Genomic DNA, 12,530 nt, shown 5'->3' on the forward strand with positions numbered 1-12,530 from the left:
GCATTGCCAAATTAATGACAATTACTCTGTGCAAATAAACAGAACGCGGCGCACACTTAATTAGCAAAATTTGATTACGGTAGGAGGGAAAAGCACAGCAAAAGGGCATTGAAAAGGTAGAAAGGGTATTGGACAGTGATATAACCATTATCTCCACGCTGTAAGTATACACAGCCTGAGGACATTTTATTCTCCATATTGAAGCTTCGGTATAGGAAACCTTTACGGTCAAAGGAAACCATTCCTTCGTTAAGGCTTTGCGAAATGTAATTTCCTATGTGGTTATCAACATTTAATCCCGCTGTTTTGTTTAAAATCCATTCCCCTACCGAATTAGATCAATTATGTTCGAAGTCCTATTTGTAACACGAAAATTTAAATACAGACCGACATTAATCCACGTCTTTATTCAATCGTCGAGGTAAATATTGATGAAATTGCGTTTTTGTCAGTAAATAAATAACGCCGTTTCAAAGAGCGGGATGTATTATGCTAGTTGTAAAATTACGTGCGAAAAGTCACAGTTAATTGACAATTGCAAACTTTGTAGTGGTAAATTGAATAATTTGTGGTATGCGACAAATTGCAACGTAAACTCAAATAAACCGCTAGAATTTTCGGGTTTCGATGCAGGTCCCCCCCCCCCCCCAAATTACTTCGTCTAATTCGATTCTATTACGACGGCCTATAGAACGCATTAACACGTTTGGTGCCAAAGCTGCAGAAGAAAAGAAAATTAATCAGAACGCGATTGAAACTGAAACCATGTCATAGGGTAACTCTTATCTTCCTTGCCCATTCAGACCTACTGGCGATTGTTGTTCAGCAGATCAATCAAAGCAATCAACTGTTTGAGTTGCTTCCTTTATAGGATATAAGCTCAGCCCTTAACATTTTCAAAAGTATTGTCGTAGCTATAGCACACACATGCAACTTACTAGAAAATCCAGCATCAAGTAGTGACAAGTACTCGTTTCTCGGGAAATTCAAATGCAATTAGTTACGTATATTTAACAAGTAAATAGGGCCCTAACTGTACAACAGTAAATGCATATACAGTACACAATTTTTCATTAACATCTGTTCAATCAGAACAGGTTTAAAATGACCACCAAAATTTCGGAAGGATTATTCTCAAGAAGGAAATTAGAACTATTACGGAAATGTGTAGAGTAGACTACTTGGAAGCGAAACGCAAGATAATCATACAACCTCGGCAAAGTATTGGCATCAGCATTTCCCGCATACTAACGTAATTGACGTAGTTAAGGAAGTAATATCTGTGATATAAATAGCATGTAAATAGAATGATAGCATACTGCCGAAGGTTTGTCGCGAAATGTAAGAAGGCGGCCTGTACAAATGGGATTCTAAGAACACAGGAGCTACGGACACTGGAAAGCTCGCACAGCTATCATAGAGACCGCTCAGCAACAACATTACCTAGTGGAAATCAGCCTTTCACATCATGGAGAAGAGTAAACTCAGAGCACTCAGTCCCTTCCTGGATTCAATGGGACCATTAAGAGTAGGGGGCAGGTTAACGAATACCACCTGCATATCGACGAAACAAAGACACCTCTGATAAATCCTCCAAGAAGTTACTTCGTCACACTAATTGCAAAGGATGTCCATGCCAGAACCCTTCATGGCGGGAACATAATTCGGGTCGAAAAGAAACTGACATAAAAACTCTATCCGGGTCGCACTGTGGGTTCGAATAAACACACACTTAATTGATCGACAACGACAAAAATTTATTCGGAAACACATGAAAAAAATAAAACAACACGTTATAGCTCGGCCTGATGATGACCTTAATTGGACGACATCGATAGCCTTAGCAAACAAATTTAATAAACGTGACAAAAAATAACGTCTATTTCCTTCATCAATCCACACGTTTCCAAAAAAAATGGAAAATTACATCGAAAAATAAAACAAAATCCCTGAAAGAAAGAATTTTAGGAGGAGGTTCAGCGCTGCACGTGATTGGGTGTGTGGTCGTCCTGGGGCATGGCGATGACAGGATAGAGACCGTGCCATTTTCGCCTGAAGACTCCCACTACGTTGTCTCGGGATCGCTCTATCGCCATGTCGCCGTGTTCGAATTGAGTTGAGATGAGTCCGGAATCGGTAGCGGCGTTGATTCCAGTGAACCATTCGCACCCTCCCTTCACTTTGTTCTACTCTAGACGGTGGATCGGGTTTCGCATGCTATTGACCCGGACGAGAGAGCTTGTACCCTAGGAGGGCGTGACTTGGAGTTGTTCCGGCGTTTCAGCTCATCCGGAGAGAGTAAATATAATTGACAGGAAATTGTCCCATGTCTTGGGGTCATTCCCTTTGTTATTTCTTGATTTCACCTCTCGACCGGGTTAGTTTGCTAATGGAAGATGGGCGTGGTCCAATGGGAGTACTCCAAGTGTTGTAAAGCAACATCCCAGGTGATTGACGTAAACTGTGCCCAGTTGTCAGACACCATGGCTCTTGAAAACCCATATCTTCTAAACACCTCTCTTTCTAGTGTTTTGACCACGTCATCAGTGGTGGTGTAGCGGCGTGGGAAAGCGTCCACCCACATACTGTACAAGTCCGTGATCACTAGAATGATCTGCTCCCGCGACTTGATTGTATATACGACCCCATCATATCGACGGATACCACTTTCCATGGACGACTGGGCTGGGAGGGCGGATGGTTCCCTCCTGGATTGGTTCGCGGTTTTTGGCGCTGCAGACCCAGCAAACGCAACGAAACCATTCTATCGGCATCCTAGATAGCATTATCTTCGGCAGGTGCGTCCGAAGGGTTGCGGGAGAGATAGATGGTAGCTCAGTTGTTTGCCCGGGCAGTGGACGACGTTAAAAGAGAATTCGAGCAGTCCCAGTGCCCATCAGAGCTGGTTACTGCTTTTCAAGCGTTTAGCTCGAAAAAGCGCTCTAAGCGGAAAAACTGCTTGCGATACGCCCGCGAGCACTTTTCGGAGCGGCCGCTTGGTGCTCGATACTCGAGCGTTTACTTAAAGTGCTCGGCGCTCGAGTGCTTTTTACTTCATGCGAGCGTTTTTTCCTCCCCTGAAGTTTTTTTTTCGCTCATGAGCCTTTTTAACCGCCCTCAAGCGCTGAAGGATTAAGCACCGCTCGCGAGCGTTTTTTCCGCTACCGAGCGATCTTTTCCGCTCCCGAGCGATCTTTTCCGCTCCCGAGCGCTTTTTCCGCTCTTGAGCTTTTTTTCCGCTCACAAGCACTTTACCCGAATACTCGCGATAAACCGCTCGAGCACTTTTAGAAGTGCTCGGAACTGGCAAGCGGTTTCGCTTTGCAAACAGCTCGATATTCAACTCAGACGCGTCTGGCACCGCAACCAATGGAGTTGACGCAACCGCTTTATGACACTCGGTAACACGGAGATGAATTTTGTTAGCGGTCCGTGTACGCATTATAGGAATCCAAAGAATTTACGCGCGTTTTACATTTTGTCAGAAAGGTGTTTAGCAGCCTTCATACCGCTTTCCAAAGGAATGATGTTGATATCTTCAGTATAGGACTACCTGTAGAAATCATTCTCTGTTTACAAAGAATTTAAAAAATAGCCAGAAGGCCGTCGACTAACTGAAAGCTTCTTCATTCCCTTTATAAAAGAAATGACCACCACAAACAAACATTTACTTCCCCTTTCTGTTGAGCATATATTTAATAACTATTTTTAGGGAAAAAATAAAACAACTAGGTTCTGTAATAGCTTTATAAAACATATACAGGCATTCATTCGTCATGAAATCACTTTTAAGAACTGGCAATAGTTAGTACGTAAGGTAAAAATTCTTTTGAGTAATACGGAGAGGAATTTGTTTTGAGGTATTGAAGAATTCTTAATCAAGAACTACGAGAAACAAAATGACGTCGAAGGATTGTGAACCGAACTGACACGTAATGGAGAGCTTTGAATATATGGAAAAATATTACAATGTTACAGTAGGGGTGGTTCTTGACGGATTTTTCGCATCGGAGCAAAAGAAATCTGCTTGGGGTTAATATGCATCCATTCGTGCGAATAAAAACATTTTGTAATTGTAGTTCATGAATGTGGAAACTGCACAATTTCAAGCAGATAATTGCATTTAAGAGTTAATACCGCTTAATACTCGGCATTTATTTCATAAGGATAAAGTACAAAACTTGTGGGATCACACACAAAATTGGAATGCATAATGAAGACCTACTCCCTGTCTTTACTAATTACGTAATATCAAAATACCTGATAATTTGTAGTACAAAGGATGCGGTTCTACCACCAATCCTCTTACGATCCAGTTAATTTCATACAAGTTCGCAGCTACACACGGTAAAGTCCTTAAGTTACGACAACTAACTTTTTTCAATTTCAGCACGATTACGAACGAGGTGGTTGTATATTTAATATGTTGAAAATCTCCAGCTGTGCGGATCGTATCGAAAACGTCAAAGGCTTATAAGAGGTTTAATTATCTTCAACCCCCTTGAAATTAATGTACATGTTAACGGATTAAGTACCCCTATAAGTTCATTTAAAACTGCGAATTATAAATTTGTTCAGAGTATTCGCCGACAAGCAGGCTTCAATTAAAACTTTCAGCTCTTCGGCTTCGCATTATTAAAAAAACCGCAAGGTTCGTTTAAACATTAATGCGCGTTTTAAATAATTAAACGAGTACTTTGCTAATTCGCTGCGAAGAATTAGACTCATCTTAATAAAGCTTCATTAATATTTTAACTGAATTACGTGGTTTTTGGGCGTCTGTCCATATTACGATATAATCCAATACTTTATATGCATTAACTAAAAAATTGAATTTGTTTGAAGTATTCTAATTTTTTCTATGCGTGCAAAAAACGTGACTAATGTATTAATATAGCTCGTTGTAACGGGTTTATAACATTGGAACTTTTTACTTCTTGACATGGAGTAGCAATAGCTTTACGTCTCGCTAGATCCGAGGACATTATCAAATTTATGCAAAGTCAGCTTCTCTGATGTAAAGGTGATTTTGGTTGAAAATGTATTAATTAATTGGAGACAATAGCGCGCTCCAAATACGGAGATTTCATGTTCCAGTCCTTTAAAGCGTTGCCATCTGGAGGTTAAGCATCTAAGCATCACATAACATAACTACAGCTTAACTCGACTAGACCTTCTTCTACAGAACTTTATAACTGGCAGGACTGACTGTCTTTCAAAAAACTTCGATACTGACTTTTGCAACAAATAACGCACACCAAACAAAAAATAGACCGAAAGCCCTCAATTAACGTCTTCCTCTTCTACTTAAAACAATCTCCCTTTTTTCCTCCTGTTCCTCCCTCCTTAGCAAATTACTGCGTCTTTCAAAGGACTAACATCTGCTTGCTTTGGCGATAACATGTACTTATCTTGAAACTACTTAGATTAAGCAGTGATAAACACTCTTATCGCAAACGGCCGGAGAAAAACATGAGATAAGCTTTTGCAAACACTACGCAAATAATTCCTAATATAAAGTCACACTAAAATTGACCAAGAAAGCGAAATATGCAATAATATAGTGTATTATATTTATTGCAATTTTGTTGAAAATATTTTTAGGTTGTAGACTTAAGGGTCCTTCAACAGGCCCCGGCAATGAATTTTAAATATGTGCGTCAACACTATTACATTTTTGAACATCCTGTACTTGTATTGTTCACAGAGAAAGGCTTATGTTAACTTACTAGAGGGCATATCAATTATAAATTTTTAGAGATGTCAACTAGTATGGCACAAATGGACAAAATAGGAAAAATATAAATCCCTATTAAATTCTATGGAAGCAAAGTAGCACCGCGTCAGTCTGATTGCTATAACGAAACGATAATTAAAACCCAGCAGAGTTTGTATTCTCTAAATATGAAACATTGAAGTAACTTAAGAGCGGCTAGTTACGTTAAAACAACAGCACGCCGCCAATAATTTAAAAGTTTTAATTACACTAATACGAACACACAATTAAATTATCAAAGTTTAAATTAATGGCCGGCTTACACCATTCGTAGTTTTCGGAACAAAAAAGGTTCTCTGCCCTAATCATACTAATTAATAACGCAACATGTAATTAATTCCCCTTTTGTATCGAAACCCATTAATAGAACTTCAAGGGACAAGTTTTTAAAAAGTTTGCCGGTAAAGGAGCTTTCAGAAGACGGAAAAGAAACTTCTTGTTCATTTTGTCTACTTTATCTACCCATTAAGAGTTGTAAAAAATGTCGTACTCATGTTTTATATTGCCCATTAGGTATCAACAATGATTAAACGGTTAATTATTTATACTTCATAGAATAATTGTAGAGGGTTGGGCCTTCCTAATTTGGAGAGGACGCGAAAACCCTCTACCTACGTTTGTAAAAGTAATCGTTATGTAGTAAAAACCATTTGAACTTTATGAACTGTAAAAGAAGATAATAAACGTTTTGCCATTCTGGGAAAGTATTCTGGTTTAGTTGCGCACACACTTTCCTCGCGATAATGGTAGGTACGGCAATATTACATTCATCTACAGCCCAGTCTTTTGGAAGTGTTGGTGAAGAGTTTTCGTGGGAACTGTTTTGGGACTAATCGTAATTTATTAGCGAATAACAAACGGACACAATTTCAAGGAGAATATTTCTTATCTGGTCGTTTGTTTTGGCGGTCTCTGTCTTAAACTCAAACAGAACTACAAAATACAACCGCAGTGTGTTAAGAGTTCATTTAGATTTTAGGATATTTTTCAGGAAAAATGCAGCTAATACCTGCTTGAATTCCCCCCGTCACGTCGAGGGTTTATGATCTCAGCACTGAGGCCCCTTAGAAATCTGTGGCTTTAAATATTTTGATAGATTTCAGCATGTGTAGCATGGGCTAATTAAGTTTTCGTTTCTTCACAAGCGCATCCCAACATTGATATTTAACATAATTTTGACAACAGGTACTACCCATCAGTGGCGGATTCAGTAGTTTATTTTGTTTGTTGTGTTTAAAAAGTTTACTTACAGTTAGTAATCATTTTATTTGTTGTTGTACTAACTATTAGCCATTGAATTCCATGTCACAATTTGTTGTTATTTACAATTTGCATAAAATATTTGTTATTGAAGGAGTAGTTACCTAATACAGTTCGATTATTCGCTGTATCGTGCGAATCGCAGCTTTTCACATCTTAGCAATACGAGAAGGGGTCCCCTAATTAACATTTCCTTATTTTAAATGGAACACCCTATACACTATTTTATTAACAAATCCTAAGGAAAGTTCTATATAATTTTCATGTATAATGTCCGTATACGTAAATTGAACCGTTTTTGACAGACTTTAATTATTTTGTCAAAAATTTACAGATTTTTATAAATATAAATCCCCCATTTATGTCAAAACTTAAAGATAACTTTGATGCTAGTCCAAATATTGGTTATTTAATATTTTGTCTATTCAAAAAATAGTAAGCACGGTTTTAAGAGTTCTTGTTAGCTGGCTATGACTTGTTATTTATTTAGTGCTCGATTGTTTTTTCCCGACGCCATGACGAGCCATGACCAACTAACCAAAATTCTTAAAACCGTACTGTATTTTTACATTTTTGCAATAGAAAAATATTAAGTTGCCAATATTTTGAAAACTGAACTTTTGTGAATAGAGTACTTTGTACAATGTTAGGTACCCTTATTGTGGTACCTAATCAGACACTTATACAAATACGAGATATCGTGATACCGACCACCTGGCCCTTTACGTGATCTATGAGGCGCTGGGTACGTTCCGTAGATAAAATGGCATCATTTTATAACGATGCAGTTTCAGAGGGGAGATGTAAAGGCAGAATCGAAGGCAACTTGCCAATAGCCAGCCTGTAGGTCGATAGTTGACATTACTTGAACGTGGGCGCCGAGGACGAGGTTGTTGATGAGTGGACTGTCCGCGATTATGACAGCATTTAACTTCCGTTAGTCGATACACAGGCGGGTGAATCCGTCCGGCTTGGACACCAATACCATAGGTGAAGCCCATAGGGATTACACACTCTTCTATTATGTCGTCGAGTATGTGCGACAACTCGCCTTGGAGGATTTGTTTGGCGGCGATCAAATGTAAAATGGTCTGGAGTAATACATTAAGCTTGCCTTTCTCGTACTTTGAGAAATGGGCGGCCTCGTCGGGGCGATAACTGATACCTTCTATCTCCACCATAAAGAAGGAGACTGCCTCTTCTCCTTGGCGAGTGGAAAAAAATTGCCGGTGACGGGAGAGGACTCAGCGGGCGGCAGGCTATACTGTAATAACCCTACTATTACCGTCTCATGTTTCTGATTGATCAAAATAAACGTACATAAAGGTAAATAACTTTTGATAAAAATAACTTACAATTTAGACATTGGTATTCTTCTCCTTTAGAGATGGTGTGTATTGTAGTGGATGATGATTTAGATTATTCTCAATATTCGCCTATTAAATCCAATCGCGTAATCCAAATTGAACAACATTTTCCTAGCGCGCATTTAATACTTTATATAATTTCTGAACGGAAGTCTTTCAATCGCACGTTAAACTGAACTGCAGTGGCTTTTTTGCAAGATACTCAATAATTAATACTTTCCGAACCATTCACTATTCCGGAACGACCAACTTGTTCCTGGTTAAAAGATACGATTCTAAATTAAAACGCGCAACAAATTCTATTTGGTTTGGACCTTTTTACTTCGGTGGCCCGTAGCCGCGTTTTCCGCAGACACTCGCCCGCGTGAATATTTGCGAAAAAGTCCCTCAGTGTCTGATCATTTTGTTTTTATATCGCGAGTAAACCAACGCCCGTAATTAACACTCCCAACGAGTTACCGGAAATAAACAAACTCATAATTTTTTAGCCTCGCTGTTTTATTACATATTTTTCTTAGAATCGATTGCGTCTTTTAACCAGTGACCTTTTTTAAATCACGTACTAATCGTTAACTAGCCCAAAATAGGAAGTCCAAAACCAATAACTCATCTAAAATATCACGATATTTGAAACTTAATTACGTCGAAAAAAAATGTTTGTTAATTTTAATGAAAACTACAACTTCCCAGAAATCTGAATCATCGATACCCACTTCTACCCGAATATAATTTTGAAATCTAGAAAAACTTTAACAAGCTTCCGTTACAATACTGGGAGCGTGTCTGCAAAGACGCGGTATAACTCAGCGGTTATAGCTTCTTCCCAGTCTTGAGACGTTTTCGAGCGACTAGGATTTCTCCCGAACAGGTTAAGGTTTCTGTACGCCTATGATCTTGGGTAGTTTGGATGGCTATTCGCTGGTCCTGGTTTCGGGGTTGCTGGCAGACTGTAAGCTGCTGGTGCGAAAGCGGAGAAGGAATGAGTGGCCGGAAACGATTTGGTCAGATGTCGTAGTGTATCCTCGATGAATGACCATGGTCCTTCCGACAGGTTTCATAGAAATTTCGCGTCTTCTATGAAGTCGACTCCTAGGAGGGTGCGGTTTTAGGCGAGTGGAATTCCTTTTTTTTGTAATCTTAAAATGTAAATACACATTGCAAATGGGTTGCCACAACCGTACTGTTCCGTGTCAAAGAGAAGGACGCAGCATAACAGCAGCTTGTGGTTTGCGCATCGATGTAAGAGAGTGCGCATGCGTTTCCTCCATGTGATAGAAGCTAGAAATGTTAATTACATTAATTTTAGTTAAGGGTAGCCCTGACTTTTTTTGGTAACCCGTTTATAATGCATTTGTTTACATATTAAGATCGAAAAAAAATGTATTTCACTTATAAAACGTCCAATGTAGGCCTTATGTGGATCTTAGATTAATAATTTCGAAGAGTGAATAAGTGTGGTACTCAAAACGTCGCCACCTTTAATAGGAGCGGGCTTTAAACTTAAGAAAATGGAGTTGGTACTGAAGAATAGTGGATTCAGCAAAAAAAAGTTCACATCGCTTACTTTACTGACTAGTCTATAGAGAGATTTATTATGTTACGTACTTTCACCCTACAAAAAAAAGGGATTTGAAGCGGTGAAGTGACAATAAGTCGTACACCCGACAAGAAACGTGGGCGGAAACAGCGCCATTTTAGTGAAACGTGCTGGAAACCTCGCCGACATTTAGGTTAAAGGACCATAAGACTTCCGGTAATTGAACTTACATTCCAATGGAAGTTAACGGGGAAATAGCAACCTTAGTTTTGTATCATCTTTATTGTAGTCAGTTGGGCGTAACGGTTTAAGACTAAAACTCTAACCACACAGGTGGTGGGTTCGAATCCTACACCTTGCCAGTTTTTAGTGGTACAAGACCTCTTCGGAGGGCATGCAAAGAGGGAATACGATAAGCAAACAAACAAACTACTTTGATGTGGCGAATACTTTCGAAATTGTCTATTTTTCGTATATGAAAGTGTGACAAGATAACGCTAATAAGTGTTAGAGAATAGTATATTAAAGCATAAGTTGCAGAAGGCGCTATATTCTAGCACGAGTTCAAGTTTCGAACCTGAGCCGCGTAGCGGCGAAGGTTCGAATGAACGAGTGCTAGAAAGGCCTTCTGCAACATATGCTTTATACTATTTTCTCTGTTGAGCATTTTAATTGTATTAAAAAAATTAACAATTCTGACATTTTCTGTAATAAATACTTCAATAAAGAAATTAAGTTGGCTACGCTACATTTTGAAAAAATTCAATTTAACAAGCGCGTCAAATACGAATTTGTGCAGTATATTTTAGTTTTTTCAATAAAAAGTGAATAATGTGCGAAGAAATTCTTCCTTCCACTCCTCCAGAGCTTCGACAGTTAGCAGAAGAGACTGTTCATAATTTGCTACCAGGCAATAATTCCACAATCATTCTAAAAGTTTATAATAATTGTACATTTAGTGACAAAGATTAGTTTTGTAATTTTGTTAGGTTATAAAACCTCTTTTGTATTAAGTGTGGATTTCTCTAAGTACCTACACTGAATTTTCAATACCTAATGATTTCAATTACCCGTATCGTTAATAACTGTAACATAATGTTATAACAATAAGTGAAATTAGTCCACATTTTACTAAACCGTTGAGATAAGTATTAACGTGTAAATCATCCAGGCAGAACTTTGAATTGAACATTCGCGTATATGATCGGCCTGGATGATTTAGACGAGCATGCCAACCACTGAATACCAAATGTTCTTAAAAATCTGTCAGTTGTGGAAAATAGTTACCAAAAATAGTGTTGGAATGAAACTCATTCCAGCACTACTTTTGATATCGGAATACTGTCATTATAAACGCAAAACAGAGAAAAATATTTTTATTGTATGGTTTAAGCAGTCACGCTACGTACATTTTTGTCACGAATCAACGATGTTTATGTGGTGAACATTTTCATGATCAATTTAGGAGCAAATTGAGAAGAAAAAGAGGGATGTAAATATATCAAAAACTCGCATTTAATAACACAATTCTCTTCAACATGACTCCATGCTTGGCCGAAAAGTAATTTCAGGACTTAATCAGATGTGATTGCTTTTCTAAATTGGTACGTCATTATAAATCAAGCTCGTTTCTAACGGCTTATTTAAATTAAATTGCCAAAGCAAACAAATTAACTATTCGCGTACCTACTTGAACTTCTAATCTAATCAATAATAATGCTAACAGACGCTAAGTAATGAGAATGCCCTCTAGAAGTAATTTTGAAGAACTTCGGAAATAACGTTATCAGAGTTGTTTTTATCGTCTTAATATTATGAAAGTTTATTGTAGTTTCCTTATGTTTCTACGGAGAGTAATAGTCCCCTTCGGTGTTTTTCAGGAAAGTTATAGGGTCTCCTTTACATTGAGGGAACAATGTACCGAATTTTGGTTGACGAGTCGAGTATACAAAACGAATCGTGCACTAAACGCTAAATGCCTAAACTGTGTAGCGTTTTCTGAAATGGGATACGCTGTAAAATAGAAATGTCTCGCTTTCGATATCCCGTTACACAAGCAGCATTTTTTAGGGCAGTCCCTTCATATAGATATGAAACGTGCTCATATGGAGACATGTTTCTACATTCAAAGTATGAGTTGAAGTATGTCGCCGTACAGAAGAATAGTGTAGGAAGAATCCCATATGTACCTAACGTAATTTATTATCTTGCTCGACTTCCTTAGCGCTTTTGTTAGGGCAGTATTTCTCCCTTGTTCATAAAATACTCATAAAGTATAATAGATATTAAAAAAATGTTCATCAAAGGACTCTTATGTAAGGTACGAAAAACATTTCTTATGAAATATTAAACTAAGTAACGTGCTGAAGGGTCAAACCGTTGTCTTTTATACTACCAAACCCTTACACATTTTGTTTAATAAACTTTTATTTGTTCTATTTTACCCTTAAGCGGTTTTACGCAATTTTTTTAGGTTTGTGCAAGCGATAGATAGATTCCTACTAAAAACGGCAGTTGCTTTTTGCTAAACACTAAAAAGAATAGTAATTCTGAATGGACCATATCACTACCCACATAGAGTTCGTTTAGG

Source organism: Photinus pyralis, unplaced genomic scaffold (assembly GCF_008802855.1).
Source record: "Photinus pyralis isolate 1611_PpyrPB1 unplaced genomic scaffold, Ppyr1.3 Ppyr1.4_LG7, whole genome shotgun sequence".
In the NCBI taxonomy this organism is placed as follows: Eukaryota; Metazoa; Arthropoda; class Insecta; order Coleoptera; family Lampyridae; genus Photinus; species Photinus pyralis.